Genomic DNA, 12,646 nt, shown 5'->3' with positions numbered 1-12,646 from the left:
GGGAACTCCGTAAGGACCATGGGGAATAGCGGCTCCGCAGGAGACTGGGCACAACTAAAAGACAGCTTTTAGACTACCTGGTGTGCACTGGCTCCTCCCACTATGACCCTCTTCCAAGCCTCAGTTAGATTTCTGTGCCCGGCCGAGCTGGATGCACACTAGGGGCTCTCCTGAGCTCCTAGAAAGAAAGTATATTTTAGGTTTTTTATTTTACAGTGAGACCTGCTGGCAACAGGCTCACTGCAATGAGGGACTAAGGGGAGAAGAAGCGAACCTACCTGCTTGCAGCTAGCTTGGGCTTCTTAGGCTACTGGACACCATTAGCTCCAGAGGGATCGACCGCAGGACCCATCCTTGGTGTTCGTTCCTGGAGCCGCGCCGCCGTCCCCCTTACAGAGCCAGAAGCAAGAAGAGGTCCGGAAAATCGGCGGCAGAAGACTTCAGTCTTCACCAAGGTAGCGCACAGCACTGCAGCTGTGCGCCATTGCACCTCATGTACACCTCACACTCCGGTCACTGATGGGTGCAGGGCGCTGGGGGGGGGTGCCCTGAGCAGCAATATTAAGACCTTGGCTGGCAAAATAATCACAATATATAGCCCCAGAGGCTATATATGTGATAAATACCCCTGCCAGAATCCATAAAAAAGCGGGAGAAAAGTCAGCCGAAAAAGGGGCGAAGCTATCTCCCTCAGTACACTGGCGCCATTTCTCCCTCACAGCTCCGCTGGAAGGAAGCTCCCTGGCTCTCCCCTGCAGTCTGCACTACAGAAGGGTAAAAAAGAGAGGGGGGGCACTAAATTTAGGCGCAGTATAATAATTATAGCAGCTATAAGGGGATATAATTCAGTTAGTCCCTGTATTATATAGCGCTCTGGTGTGTGCTGGCATACTCTCTCTCTGTCTCCCCAAAGGGCTTTGTGGGGTCCTGTCCTCTGTCAGAGCATTCCCTGTGTGTGTGCGGTGTGTCGGTACGGCTGTGTCGACATGTTTGATGAGGAGGCTTATGTGGAGGCAGAGCAGATGCCTATAAATGTGATGTCACCCCCTGCGGGGCAGACACCTGAGTGGATGGACTTATGGAAGGAATTACGTGCAAGTGTCGACTCCTTACATAAAAAATTTGGCGACATGCCAAATGCGGGACAGCCGGCTTCTCAGCTCGTGCCTGCCCAGACGACTCAAAGGCCATCAGGGGCTCTAAAGCGCCCACTACCTCAGATGGCAGACACAGATGTCGACACGGATACTGATACCAGTGTCGACGACGAAGAGTGTAATTTAATGTCCACTAGGGCCATTCGTTGCATGATTGAGGCAATGAAAGAGGTATTACACATTTCTGATATAAACCCAGGTACCTCAAAAAAGGGAATTATGTTTGGGGAGAAAAAACTACCAATAGTTTTTCCCCCATCTGAAGAATTAAATGAAGTGTGTGAAGAAGCGTGGGCTTCCCCCGATAAAAAATTGGTAATTTCTAAAAAGTTACTAATGGCGTTCCCTTTCTCGCCAGAGGATAGGTCACGTTGGGAAACACCCCCTAGGGTGGATAAAGCGCTCACAAGTTTGTCAAAAAAAGGTGGCACTACCGTCTCCGGATACGGCCGCCCTAAAGGAGCCTGCTGATAGAAAGCAGGAGGCGATCCTGAAGTCTGTATATACACACTCAGGCATTATACTGAGACCAGCTATTGCTTCAGCATGGATGTGCAGTGCTGCAGCTGCGTGGTCAGATTCCCTGTCGGAAAATATTGACACCCTAGACAGGGACACTATTCTGCTAACCATAGAGCATATAAAAGACTCAGTCTTATACATGAGAGATGCTCAGAGGGAGATCTGCCGGCTGGCATCTAAAATAAGTGCAATGTCCATTTCTGCTAGGAGAGGCTTATGGACTCGGCAGTGGACAGGGGATGCAGATTCGAAAAGGCACATGGAAGTTTTGCCTTATAAGGGTGAGGAGTTATTCGGGGATGGTCTCTCAGACCTAGTTTCCACAGCAACAGCTGGGAAGTCAGCATTTTTGCCCCATGTTCCCTCACAGCCTAAGAAAGCGCCGTATTATCAGGTACAGTCCTTTCAACCCCAGAAAAACAGGCGGGGAAAAGGCGGGTCCTTTCTGTCCAGAGGCAGAGGTAGGGGAAAAAGGCTGCAACAAACAGCAGGTTCCCAGGAACAAAAGTCCTCCCCCGCTTCTTCCAAGTCCGCCACATGACGGTGGGGCTCCACAGGCGGAGCCAGGCACGGTGGGGGGCCGCCTCAAAAATTTCAGCGATCAGTGGGCTCGCTCACAGGTGGATCCCTGGATCCTTCAAGCAGTATCTCAGGGGTACAAGCTGGAATTCGAGGCGTCTCCCCCCCCGCCGTTTCCTCAAATCTGCCTTGCCGACAACTCCCTCAGGCAGGGAGGCTGTGCTAGAGGCAATTCACAAGCTGTATTCCCAGCAGGTGATAGTCAAGGTGCTCCTACTTCAACAAGGATGTGGTTACTATTTCACACTGTTTGTGGTACCGAAACCGGACGGTTCGGTGAGACCCATATTAAATTTGAAATCCTTGAACACATACATAAAAAAATTCAAGTTCAAGATGGAATCGCTCAGTGCGGTTATTGCAAGCCTGGACGAGGGGGATTACATGGTATCCCTGGACATCAAGGATGCTTACCTGCATGTCCCCATTTACCATCCTCACCAGGAGTACCTCAGATTTGTGGTACAGGATTGCCATTACCAATTCCAGACACTGCCGTTTGGACTGTCCACGGCACCGAGGGTGTTTACCAAGGTAATGGCAGAAATGATGATACTCCTTCGAAAAAAGGGAGTTTTAATTATCCCGCACTTGGACGATCTCCTTATAAAGGCGAGGTCCAAGGAGCAGTTGTTGGTCGGAGTAGCATTATCTAGGGAAGTGCTACAACAGCACGGATGGATTCTAAACATTCCAAAGTCACAGCTGGTTCCTACCACACGCCTACTGTTCCTGGGGATGGTTCTGGACACAGAACAGAAAAAAGTGTTTCTCCCGCAGGAGAAAGCCAAGGAGCTGTCATCTCTAGTCAGAGACCTCCTGAAACCAAAACAGGTATCGGTGCATCACTGCACACGAGTCCTGGGAAAAATGGTAGCTTCCTACGAAGCAATTCCATTCGGCAGGTTCCATGCAAGAACCTTTCAGTGGGACCTCTTGGACAAGTGGTCGGGATCGCATCTTCAGATGCATCTACTGATAACCCTGTCTCCAAGGACCAGGGTATCTCTACTGTGGTGGCTGCAGAGTGCTCATCTTCAAGAGGGCAGCAGATTCGGCATACAGGACTGGGTCCTGGTGACCACGGATGCCAGCCTTCGAGGCTGGGGGGCAGTCACACAGGAAAGAAATTTCCAAGGACTTTGGTCAAGTCAGGAGTCGTCCCTACACATAAATATTCTGGAACTGAGGGTCATTTACAATGCCCTAAGTCAGGCAAGGCCCCTGCTTCAAAACCAGCCGGTACTGATCCAATCAGACAACATCACGGCAGTCGCCCATGTAAACCGACAGGGCGGCACAAGAAGCAGGATGGCGATGGCAGAAGCCACAAGGATTCTCCGATGGGCGGAAAATCACGTCTTAGCACTGTCAGCGGTGTTCATTCCGGGAGTGGACAACTGGGAAGCAGACTTCCTCAGCAGACACGACCTGCACACGGGAGAGTGGGGACTTCATCCAGAAGTCTTCCAACTGTTGGTAAACCGTTGGGAAAGGCCACAGGTGGACATGATGGCGTCCCGCCTAAACAAAAAACTAGAGAGATATTGCGCCAGGTCAAGGGACCCTCAGGCAATAGCGGTGGACGCTCTAGTGACACCGTGGGTGTACCAGTCGGTTTATGTGTTCCCTCCTCTGCCTCTCATACCAAAGGTACTGAGAATAATAAGAAGACGAGGAGTAAGAACGATACTCGTGGTTCCGGATTGGCCAAGAAGAGCTTGGTACCCAGAACTTCAAGAAATGATATCAGAGGACCCATGGCCTCTACCGCTCAGACGGGATCTGCTGCAGCAGGGGCCCTGTCTGTTCCAAGACTTACCGCGGCTGCGTTTGACGGCATGGCAGTTGAATACTGGATCCTAAAGGAAAAGGGCATTCCGGAGGAAGTCATTCCTACGCTGATAAAAGCCAGGAAAGAAGTAACCGCAAACCATTATCACCGTATTTGGCGAAAATATGTTGCGTGGTGTGAGGCCAGGAAGGCCCCAACAGAGGAATTTCAGCTGGGTCGTTTTCTGCACTTCCTACAGTCGGGAGTGACTATGGGCCTAAAATTGTGTTCCATTAAAGTCCAGATTTCGGCTCTGTCGATTTTCTTCCAGAAAGAACTGGCTTCACTGCCTGAAGTTCAGACATTTGTAAAGGGAGTGCTACATATTCAGCCCCCTTTTGTGCCTCCTGTGGCACCTTGGGATCTCAACGTGGTGTTGAGTTTCCTAAAATCACATTGGTTTGAGCCACTTAAAACTGTGGATCTGAAATATTTCACGTGGAAAGTGGTCATGTTATTGGCCTTGGCTTCGGCCAGGCGTGTGTCAGAATTGGCGGCTTTGTCATGTAAAAGCCCTTATCTGATTTTCCATATGGATAGGGCAGAATTGAAGACTCGTCCCCAGTTTCTCCCTGAGGTGGTATCAGCTTTTCACTTGAACCAACCTATTGTAGTGCCTGCGGCTACTAGGGACTTGGAAGATTCCAAGTTACTGGACGTAGGCAGGGCCTTGAAAATTTATGTTTCCAGGACGGCTGGAGTCAGGAAAACTGACTCGCTTTTTATCCTGTATGCACCCAACAAACTCGGTGCTCCTGCTTCTAAGCAGACTATTGCTCACTGGATTTGTAGCACAATTCAGCTGGCGCATTCTGCGGCTGGATTGCCGCATCCTAAATCAGTAAAAGCCCATTCCACAAGGAAAGTGGGCTCATCTTGGGCGGCTGCCCGAGGGGTCTCGGCTTTACAACTTTGCCGAGCTGCAACTTGGTCAGGGGCAAACACGTTTGCTAAATTCTACAAATTTGATACCCTGGCTGAGGAGGACCTTGAGTTCTCTCATTCGGTGCTGCAGAGTCATCCGCACTCTCCTGCCCATTTGGGAGCTTTGGTATAATCCCCATGGTCCTTACGGAGTTCCCAGCATCCACTAGGACGTCAAAGAAAATAAGATTTTACTCACCGGTAAATCTATTTCTCGTAGTTCGTAGTGGATGCTGGGCGCCCATCCCAAGTGCGGATTGTCTGCAATACTTGTATATAGTTATTGCCTAACTAAAGGGTTATTGTTGTGAGCCATCTATTGAGAGGCTCAGGTTATAGTTCATACTGTTAACTGGGTATAGTATCACGAGTTATACGGTGTGATTGGTGTGGCTGATATGAGTCTTACCCGGGATTCAAAATCCTTCCTTATTGTGTCAGCTCTTCCGGGTACAGTATCCTAACTGAGGCTTGGAGGAGGGTCATAGTGGGAGGAGCCAGTGCACACCAGGTAGTCTAAAAGCTTTCTTTTAGTTGTGCCCAGTCTCCTGCGGAGCCGCTATTCCCCATGGTCCTTACGGAGTTCCCAGCATCCACTACGGACTACGAGAAATAGATTTACCGGTGAGTAAAATCTTATTTTCTGCTAAAAATAGCAGCGAGCGAACAACTCGGAATGACCACCACTGTGCGAGAATATGCTAATACTGTCGCTGTCTGGGAATGGATGAGACGCCTACTGGCCGCTTGCAAATATCAGCATCTGTTTACATGGACCAGCGCTGGTCGCACATGGGGCTTAATTCAGATCTGTTCGCTCGCTAGCTATTTTTTTTCAGCGCTGCGATCAGATAGTCGCCGCCTGTAGGGGAGTGTATTTTAGCTTTGCAAGTGTGCGAACGCTTGTGCAGCCGAGCGGTACAAAAACAGCTTGTGCATTTTCTGAGTAGCTCTGACCTTACTCAGCCGCTGCGATCACTTCAGCCTATTTGAGCCCAGAATGTTCGTCAAACACCCACCCTGCAAACGCTTGGACACTCCTGCATATTTCCAACCACTCCCAGAAAACGGTCAGTTGCCACCCACAAACACCCTCTTCCTGTCAATCTCCTTGCGAACGGCTGTGCGAATGGTTTCTTTGCTAGAACAAGTGCACAACAACGATCCGCTTTGTAACCGTACGGCGTGCCTGCACATTGCGGTGCATATGCATGCTCAGTAGTTACCTGATCACTGTGCAGCGAAAAGCGATAGCGAGTGAACAAATCTGAATTAGGCCCATGCTTCGGTAATCTACCATCTGATAAGATAGAGCTATGGCCGCACACAGTGGCTGCATGTACTGAGATACATGGATCCGGTCAGGATCCCGGCTGTCTATATATCAATACCCATATCCCGTCACTATTCGGAATGCCGCCATATTGGCATCCCGAATAGGGTCAGAAGGCTGGCACCGGGAACCCGAACGAGCGCCTGCTGCCAGCTGTGACAGATAAGCCGCATTGAGGGGAAGGGGTGTTAGGTTTATCCACCCCTGGTTAGGGTTAGGATAGGGGGGCAGGGTTGGTAGGTTTACACTGCTGACAGGGAGGGTTAGGAGGCCACTGCTGCGGTCGGCATTCCGACTGCCCGCAAATCAATCCCAACCCTAGAAACAGGGGCCATATTTTCTGCGTACGGGATCACAGTTGTAGCCTGAGTCAGTCCTAGTGCCCCCATACCAGCAACTTATCTGAGTGCCAATATGCTGGCCAGAATCACCCAGCCAGAGGTCCGAGAGGTGCCTACCTCCTTGCCAAGTGCCCATGAGGTGCCCGCTGCCTTACCAAAGGTCCGAGAGGTGCCCACTACTTGTTAAAAGTCTAAGAGGTGCCTGCTGCCATGCCAGAGGTCCAAGAGGTGTCCATCACCTTGCCAGAGATCTAAGAGTTGCCTGCAGCTTTGCCAGAGGTCCAAAAGGTGCTTGCTGCCTTGCCAGAAGTTTGAGAAGTTTTCATTGAATGCCAGAGGTCAGAGAGGTGCCTGCTGCCTTACCAGAGGTCTGAAAGGTGCCTGAGGCTTTGCCAGAGTTCAGAAAGGTGCCCACGCCTTGCCAGAGGTCAGAGAGGTTCTGTCTACCCACACATATGGGTTTGAGGTCCTATCTACATTGGGCGCAGGGTTCTGTCTGCCTACACCTCCTAGTTCGAGGTGCTGTCTACCCACACCTTTAGCTGCAAGGTTCTGTCTTCCCTGTCCAGTGTCATTGTGATGTATGCTGCCAGTCCAGTGGTTCCAGTCTTGTCTGCTGCCAGTCAAGTGGTTCAAGCGTCTGTTGCCAGTCCAATGCTTCCAGTCCCATCTGCTACCAGTCTGGTGGTTCCTGTGTCTGCCCAGTCCAGTGTGGCCTCAAAGGTGTCTGTAATCTGCCTTCTGATGGGGGGCATTATATGTTAGTACTCTGATATGTTCCCTGGCAGTATGTTTTCCCGACACCAGGGGTCACCAGGCCTCCTGATATGTGAGCTCCTGTTTTGAATCCTGCCAGAGGTGCTGCTCTACTGACTCTGTGTTCCACCCAAGTGTTGGTTGATTGACAGTCATTCATCAGCATGGCTAGCGCCTGGTACCTGGCTATTAAGTTTGCCCGATACCAGCACTTCTGTGTTATCAGTGTCTTTGGATCAATGTTTCTGCAAGGTTCTGTTTTGATATGAATTTCAAAGTTTACTACAGTGTTTCTGGTCTTATTCAATATTCCTATGTGGTCTTTAATTCTGAGGAGCTCCTTTTTTACCATCTAGATGCATCTGAGACATTTATGAGCAAATAGTTTTGATGTCCTTTCATATTTGTCCAAATGAAACTGTACTGCCGGGTCCACTTGCTATCTATTAAGTTACATGTATCAGGATAATTACAAACATGGACAAATTTAGTACCCTTACAGCTCAGTCAAACAATGCTTCATTTCTCCTAAGAAGTGATGAAATTAAAAGCTATTGGAAGGCATTCCGAGTTGATCGTAGCTGTGCGCTACAATCATCTTCCCTGAAATGCGGGGGGACGCGCCCCCCCCCCCCCCCCCGCACAAATACAAAAGCATCGCACTGCGGCTGGCCGGGAGTTGTTCTTTGCTGCCGCTGGCCGCAGCGGCTGCGTGACACGTCACGCAGCCACCGCGGCCCGCCCCAATGGTCTGGCCACGCCTGCGTTGGCCGGACCACACCCCCTAAACGGCGGCTTAACGCCGCCGTCCAACCCTCTCCCGCCCAGCGACCCCCTCTGTCTCAGAGGCGATCGCTAGGCAACGACGACTGCCATGCGCAGTTCCGACCCGATCGCTGCGCTGCGACAAACTGCAGCGAGCGATCAGGTCGTAATGACCCCCATTGTCTTATGTATACCTGCATGCTTTAGCTGTGCCATAGAAAAAAAGCATAGAAACTGTGAAAACAGATAAACTATTGCTTATTATTCAAAGATATTCTAAAATGGCCTGGACAGATTTGTTGTTACCCCTTTTTAGCCAATTTTAATGGGGAAAAGTAGTCACTCTACTGTTTGCTATCATCATGCTGGCGTCACTATGGGGATGCAGGCAGCATCCGGGTGTCACCCTTGGAGGGGGTGACACCAAAATGCTGATTCCTCTGCAGTGACAGGAGCTGGGTGCTGCAGTGTGACATTCTCCTAGGGCATATCCCCGGAGTGATGTAATCAGGATTCCCTTTAAAGCTACACCCCCTTTATGTTACCACACCCCCTCTTCAGACATGCGCATCTCTGGCGCGCACAGGTGGGATATAGGGGGTGATTCCGAGCCGCCGCCTACTGGGAGTGTATCTTAGCATAGCAGAATTGCTAACAAAAGCTTCGCTAATTTTCTCGTAACCATTACCCCGCAGTTTCTGAGTAGCTCCAGACTTACTCAGCCATTGCGACCAGCTCAGTCCTTTTCGTTCCTGGTTTGACGTCACAAACACACCCAGCGTTTGCCCAACCACTCCCCCGTTTCTCCAGCCACTCCTGCGTTTTGCAACTCGAACGCCTGCGTTTTTCCGCACTCCCATAAAACATCCAGTTTCCGCCCAGAAACACCCACTTCCTGTCAATCACACTACGATCGGCACAGCGATGAAAAAGCTTAGTTATGCCGTGAGTAAAATACCTAACTTTTGTGTAAAATAACTAAGCGCATCCGCTCTGCGTACCTTGGGCATGCGCAGTAAGCGACTAATCGCAGTATAGCGAAAATCGGCAACGAGCGAACAACTCGGAATGACCCCCATAGTGCGAGCATCGGGTGTCACCAGGCCTCTGTCATCTTGTGCACTCCACTGAACATGGACTAGAAAAACAATTGAGAAAGTTGAGATCAGATAGAAAATTATAGACAAGCATGTTAAAGGTAAAGGGTATAAGAAGGCCATGTCCAAGCAGCTTTATATTCCTGGGACTACAGTTGCAAATATTATTAAGAAGTTTAAAGCCCATGGGACTGTAGCAAACCTCTCTGGATGGGGACGCTAGAGGAAAACCTACCCCAGATTAAACAGAAGTATGGTGAGAATGGTTAAAAAAAAGAAAAAAAAAAAGGTCAAGGAACTTTTCAGACAGATACAAGCTCATCTCCAATGTCAAGGTACAGTATGTCAATGTCTGATCGCACCATCCAACTCTATTTGGGCAACAGTGGGCTCCATGGAAGATGACCCAGGAGGATTCCACTTTTGAAAAACACATAAAAAGACAGAGTGGAATTTTTAAAAAATGCTTCTGGGAGAATGTCCTTTGGACAGATGAGTAAAAGATTGAGCTTTTTGACAAGTCACATTAGCTCTATGTTCACAGATGAAAAAAAGCAGCTGTAAAAGAAGAGAGCCACTGAGAAACATGGAGGGAGATCGGTTATGATTTGGGGCTGCTTTGTTGCATCTGGCACAGGTTGCCTTGAGTCTGTGCAGGACACAATGAAACCTCAAGGCATTTTATAAACAAACCTACTGCCCAGTGCTAGAAAACTCTCAGTTGCAGGTCATGAGTTCTCCAATGGGAAAATAACCCAAAACAAAAAGCTAAAAGCACCCAAGAGTGGATAGGAACAGGACATTGGACTGTTCTTAGGTGGCCTATGTGTCCTGATCTGAATTCTGTCGTACATATATAGAACTGAAACATGCACTCTGGAGATGGCACCCATCAAACAGTTTGCTAAGCAAGTGCGGGCCAAATTACCTGTTGACTGGTGTATCAGTCCCATTTAAAGCTACAGAAATTGCTTAATTGCAGTGATTGACTCTAATGTTTGTGCAACAAAATATTAGGTATTGATCCCATTATATTTGTCCATCCCATTTTCCTTTGTTTAATTATTTTCAAATATGCTGTTGCATTAAAAATCTAATGCAGTCTGATTTCTAATAGATATGGAATAAACAATGATGGATACCAATTACCTTTGTCAGTTGCAAGTTATTTCAGTGAAACACATATGTTCTTCTTTTTTGTGGAAGGGTACCAACAAGTTTGTTCACGTCTGTATATCCATGCAAGGGCTTGATGTATTAAGCAGTGAAAATAGTGAAGAAGTGGACCAGTGGAGAATTTGCCCATAGCAACCAATCAGCATTGAGGTATTGTGAGCGGATTCGGTTTTACTCGGTTTTACTCGGTGCTCAAAACCGAATCTTATTGGCTATCCAAAACACGTGACATCAGTGAGCCAATAAGATTCGGTTTTGAGAACCGAGTAAAACCGAATCCACTCATACACACGTCGAGTCACATTATTAAGACCATCAGCTAACAGCCAGAGTAACCGCTGTGTGCAACACGTACAGCAGCTAGACGGGCTGAACTGTTGTTTTAGAAATATTTCTGGTAGCCCTCAGGTTCATTTTGACGGTGAGCTGCTCCACTGTAGCATGTCAGTCGCCCTCACGCACCTTCGAGCCAGATGTTCACCTCTCACATCAATGGCATGTGGTGCTCCGCCGTTTCCACATCAGTTATTCGCAGTGGTGCCATTTGTCTAGTCACAATATACCTTAATCACAGCAGCACGCGAAAAGCTCAAAACTGCGCTGTTTCAGAGATACTGCCACCCTTGGCCTGAAAGTCGATAAGCTTCCCTTTTTGCAACTTTGATAACTCGCCCCTTTTACAGATTACGAGTGATATGTGTGCACACGGCCTATCGCACACCTTGTATACCCATCAAGCCAGCCCATGACATGTTACATACTTCAAACATACCCTGACAAAGGATATTGTGAACCAAAACATTGAAGTAGCCTGTGGGCGTCTGTGAGTCTGGGGCTGGGATGTAATGAAGTCCCAGTTCAGCGGCCATGTGGGATGCTGGACGAACTCAGTTTAGCCTTGTAAATGATTGTCCCATTTAAAAAAGACCGAGTTTGGATGGCATCCCGCACGGACACTGAACTCGGACTTTGTTACATCCGCCCTTCATTTTTCGTTTATAAAATGTCTGTGAATGCCATAGTATATATATTTTTACACAATTTAGACGTCACCCCCCGTATGTACTACATACGAAGTACACAGTAAATCTTGATGAAGGCATTGCCTACTTGTGGCTATTGGGGCAGAGGAAGAGAGTGCTTCACCTGGCCAGCTCTCAAAAATCCTGGGAAGTGCCTGGTAGTAGTTGCATACTGCAGCTCCCCCAGTGGCGTAACTAGAAATTTTTCTCCCCCAAGCCAAAAAATTCTTCGGCGCCCCCCCCCCCCCCCATACCCCCCATAATTGGCACTAGTAAAGGGAAAAATATGCGCGCGCCGCAGGCGCGCCCCGCCAAAAAGGGGTGTGGCTTCATTGGAATGGGCGTGGCTTTGCAGTAAAAGACTACCTTATACCCCAGTTTTGCAACCTGCATGCCCAGACGTTAGCCACCACAGGAAAGAAAAATAATCCTGATTCATGCCCCTTACATTATTTGTCATTTTTCCTCCTTATAGTAATGCCCAGTATACATTATTCCACATACTGCAATGGCCTTAGCCATTATGCCACACACAACAATGCACATGACACAATATGCACACACTGTAATGCCCCCGACACATTATGCCACACACCGTAATGCCCCCGACACATTATGACAGGAATCGCAATGCCCGTTATACATTATGCTACACACCGTATCTGTGACACAGTATGACACATACCGCAATGCCCGTTATACATTATGCCACACCGCAATGACCCCGAGACATTATACCACAATGCCCGTGATATAGTATACAACACACCGTAATGCCTGACACATTATGACACACACCGCAATGTCCGTGATACATTATGCCACACACCGTAATGCCCATTACACATTAAGTTCTACAGTAAGGCTTCTAATTACTTTTAAATTACCTGCTCGTTGCCAGGGGTTTCATGCTCTTTGTTCCATGCACGGCGCCAGGGGTTTTCATGCTCAGGGTGTCATGCTCGTTGCCAGGGGTTTCATGCACTGGGTGTCATGCTCGTTGCCTGGGGTTTCATGCACTGGGTGTCATGCTCGTTGCCAGGGGTTTCATGCACTGGGTGTCATGCTCGTTGCTAGGGGGTAGTGCTTGTTGCTAGGGCTGTGCTCCCAGTGCCACATATGCCCCCAGTGCCAGATATT

The sequence above is a fragment of the Pseudophryne corroboree genome, chromosome 2 (genome assembly GCF_028390025.1).
Source record: "Pseudophryne corroboree isolate aPseCor3 chromosome 2, aPseCor3.hap2, whole genome shotgun sequence".
NCBI lineage: Eukaryota > Metazoa > Chordata > Amphibia > Anura > Myobatrachidae > Pseudophryne > Pseudophryne corroboree.
This window is presented reverse-complemented; position numbering follows the sequence as displayed.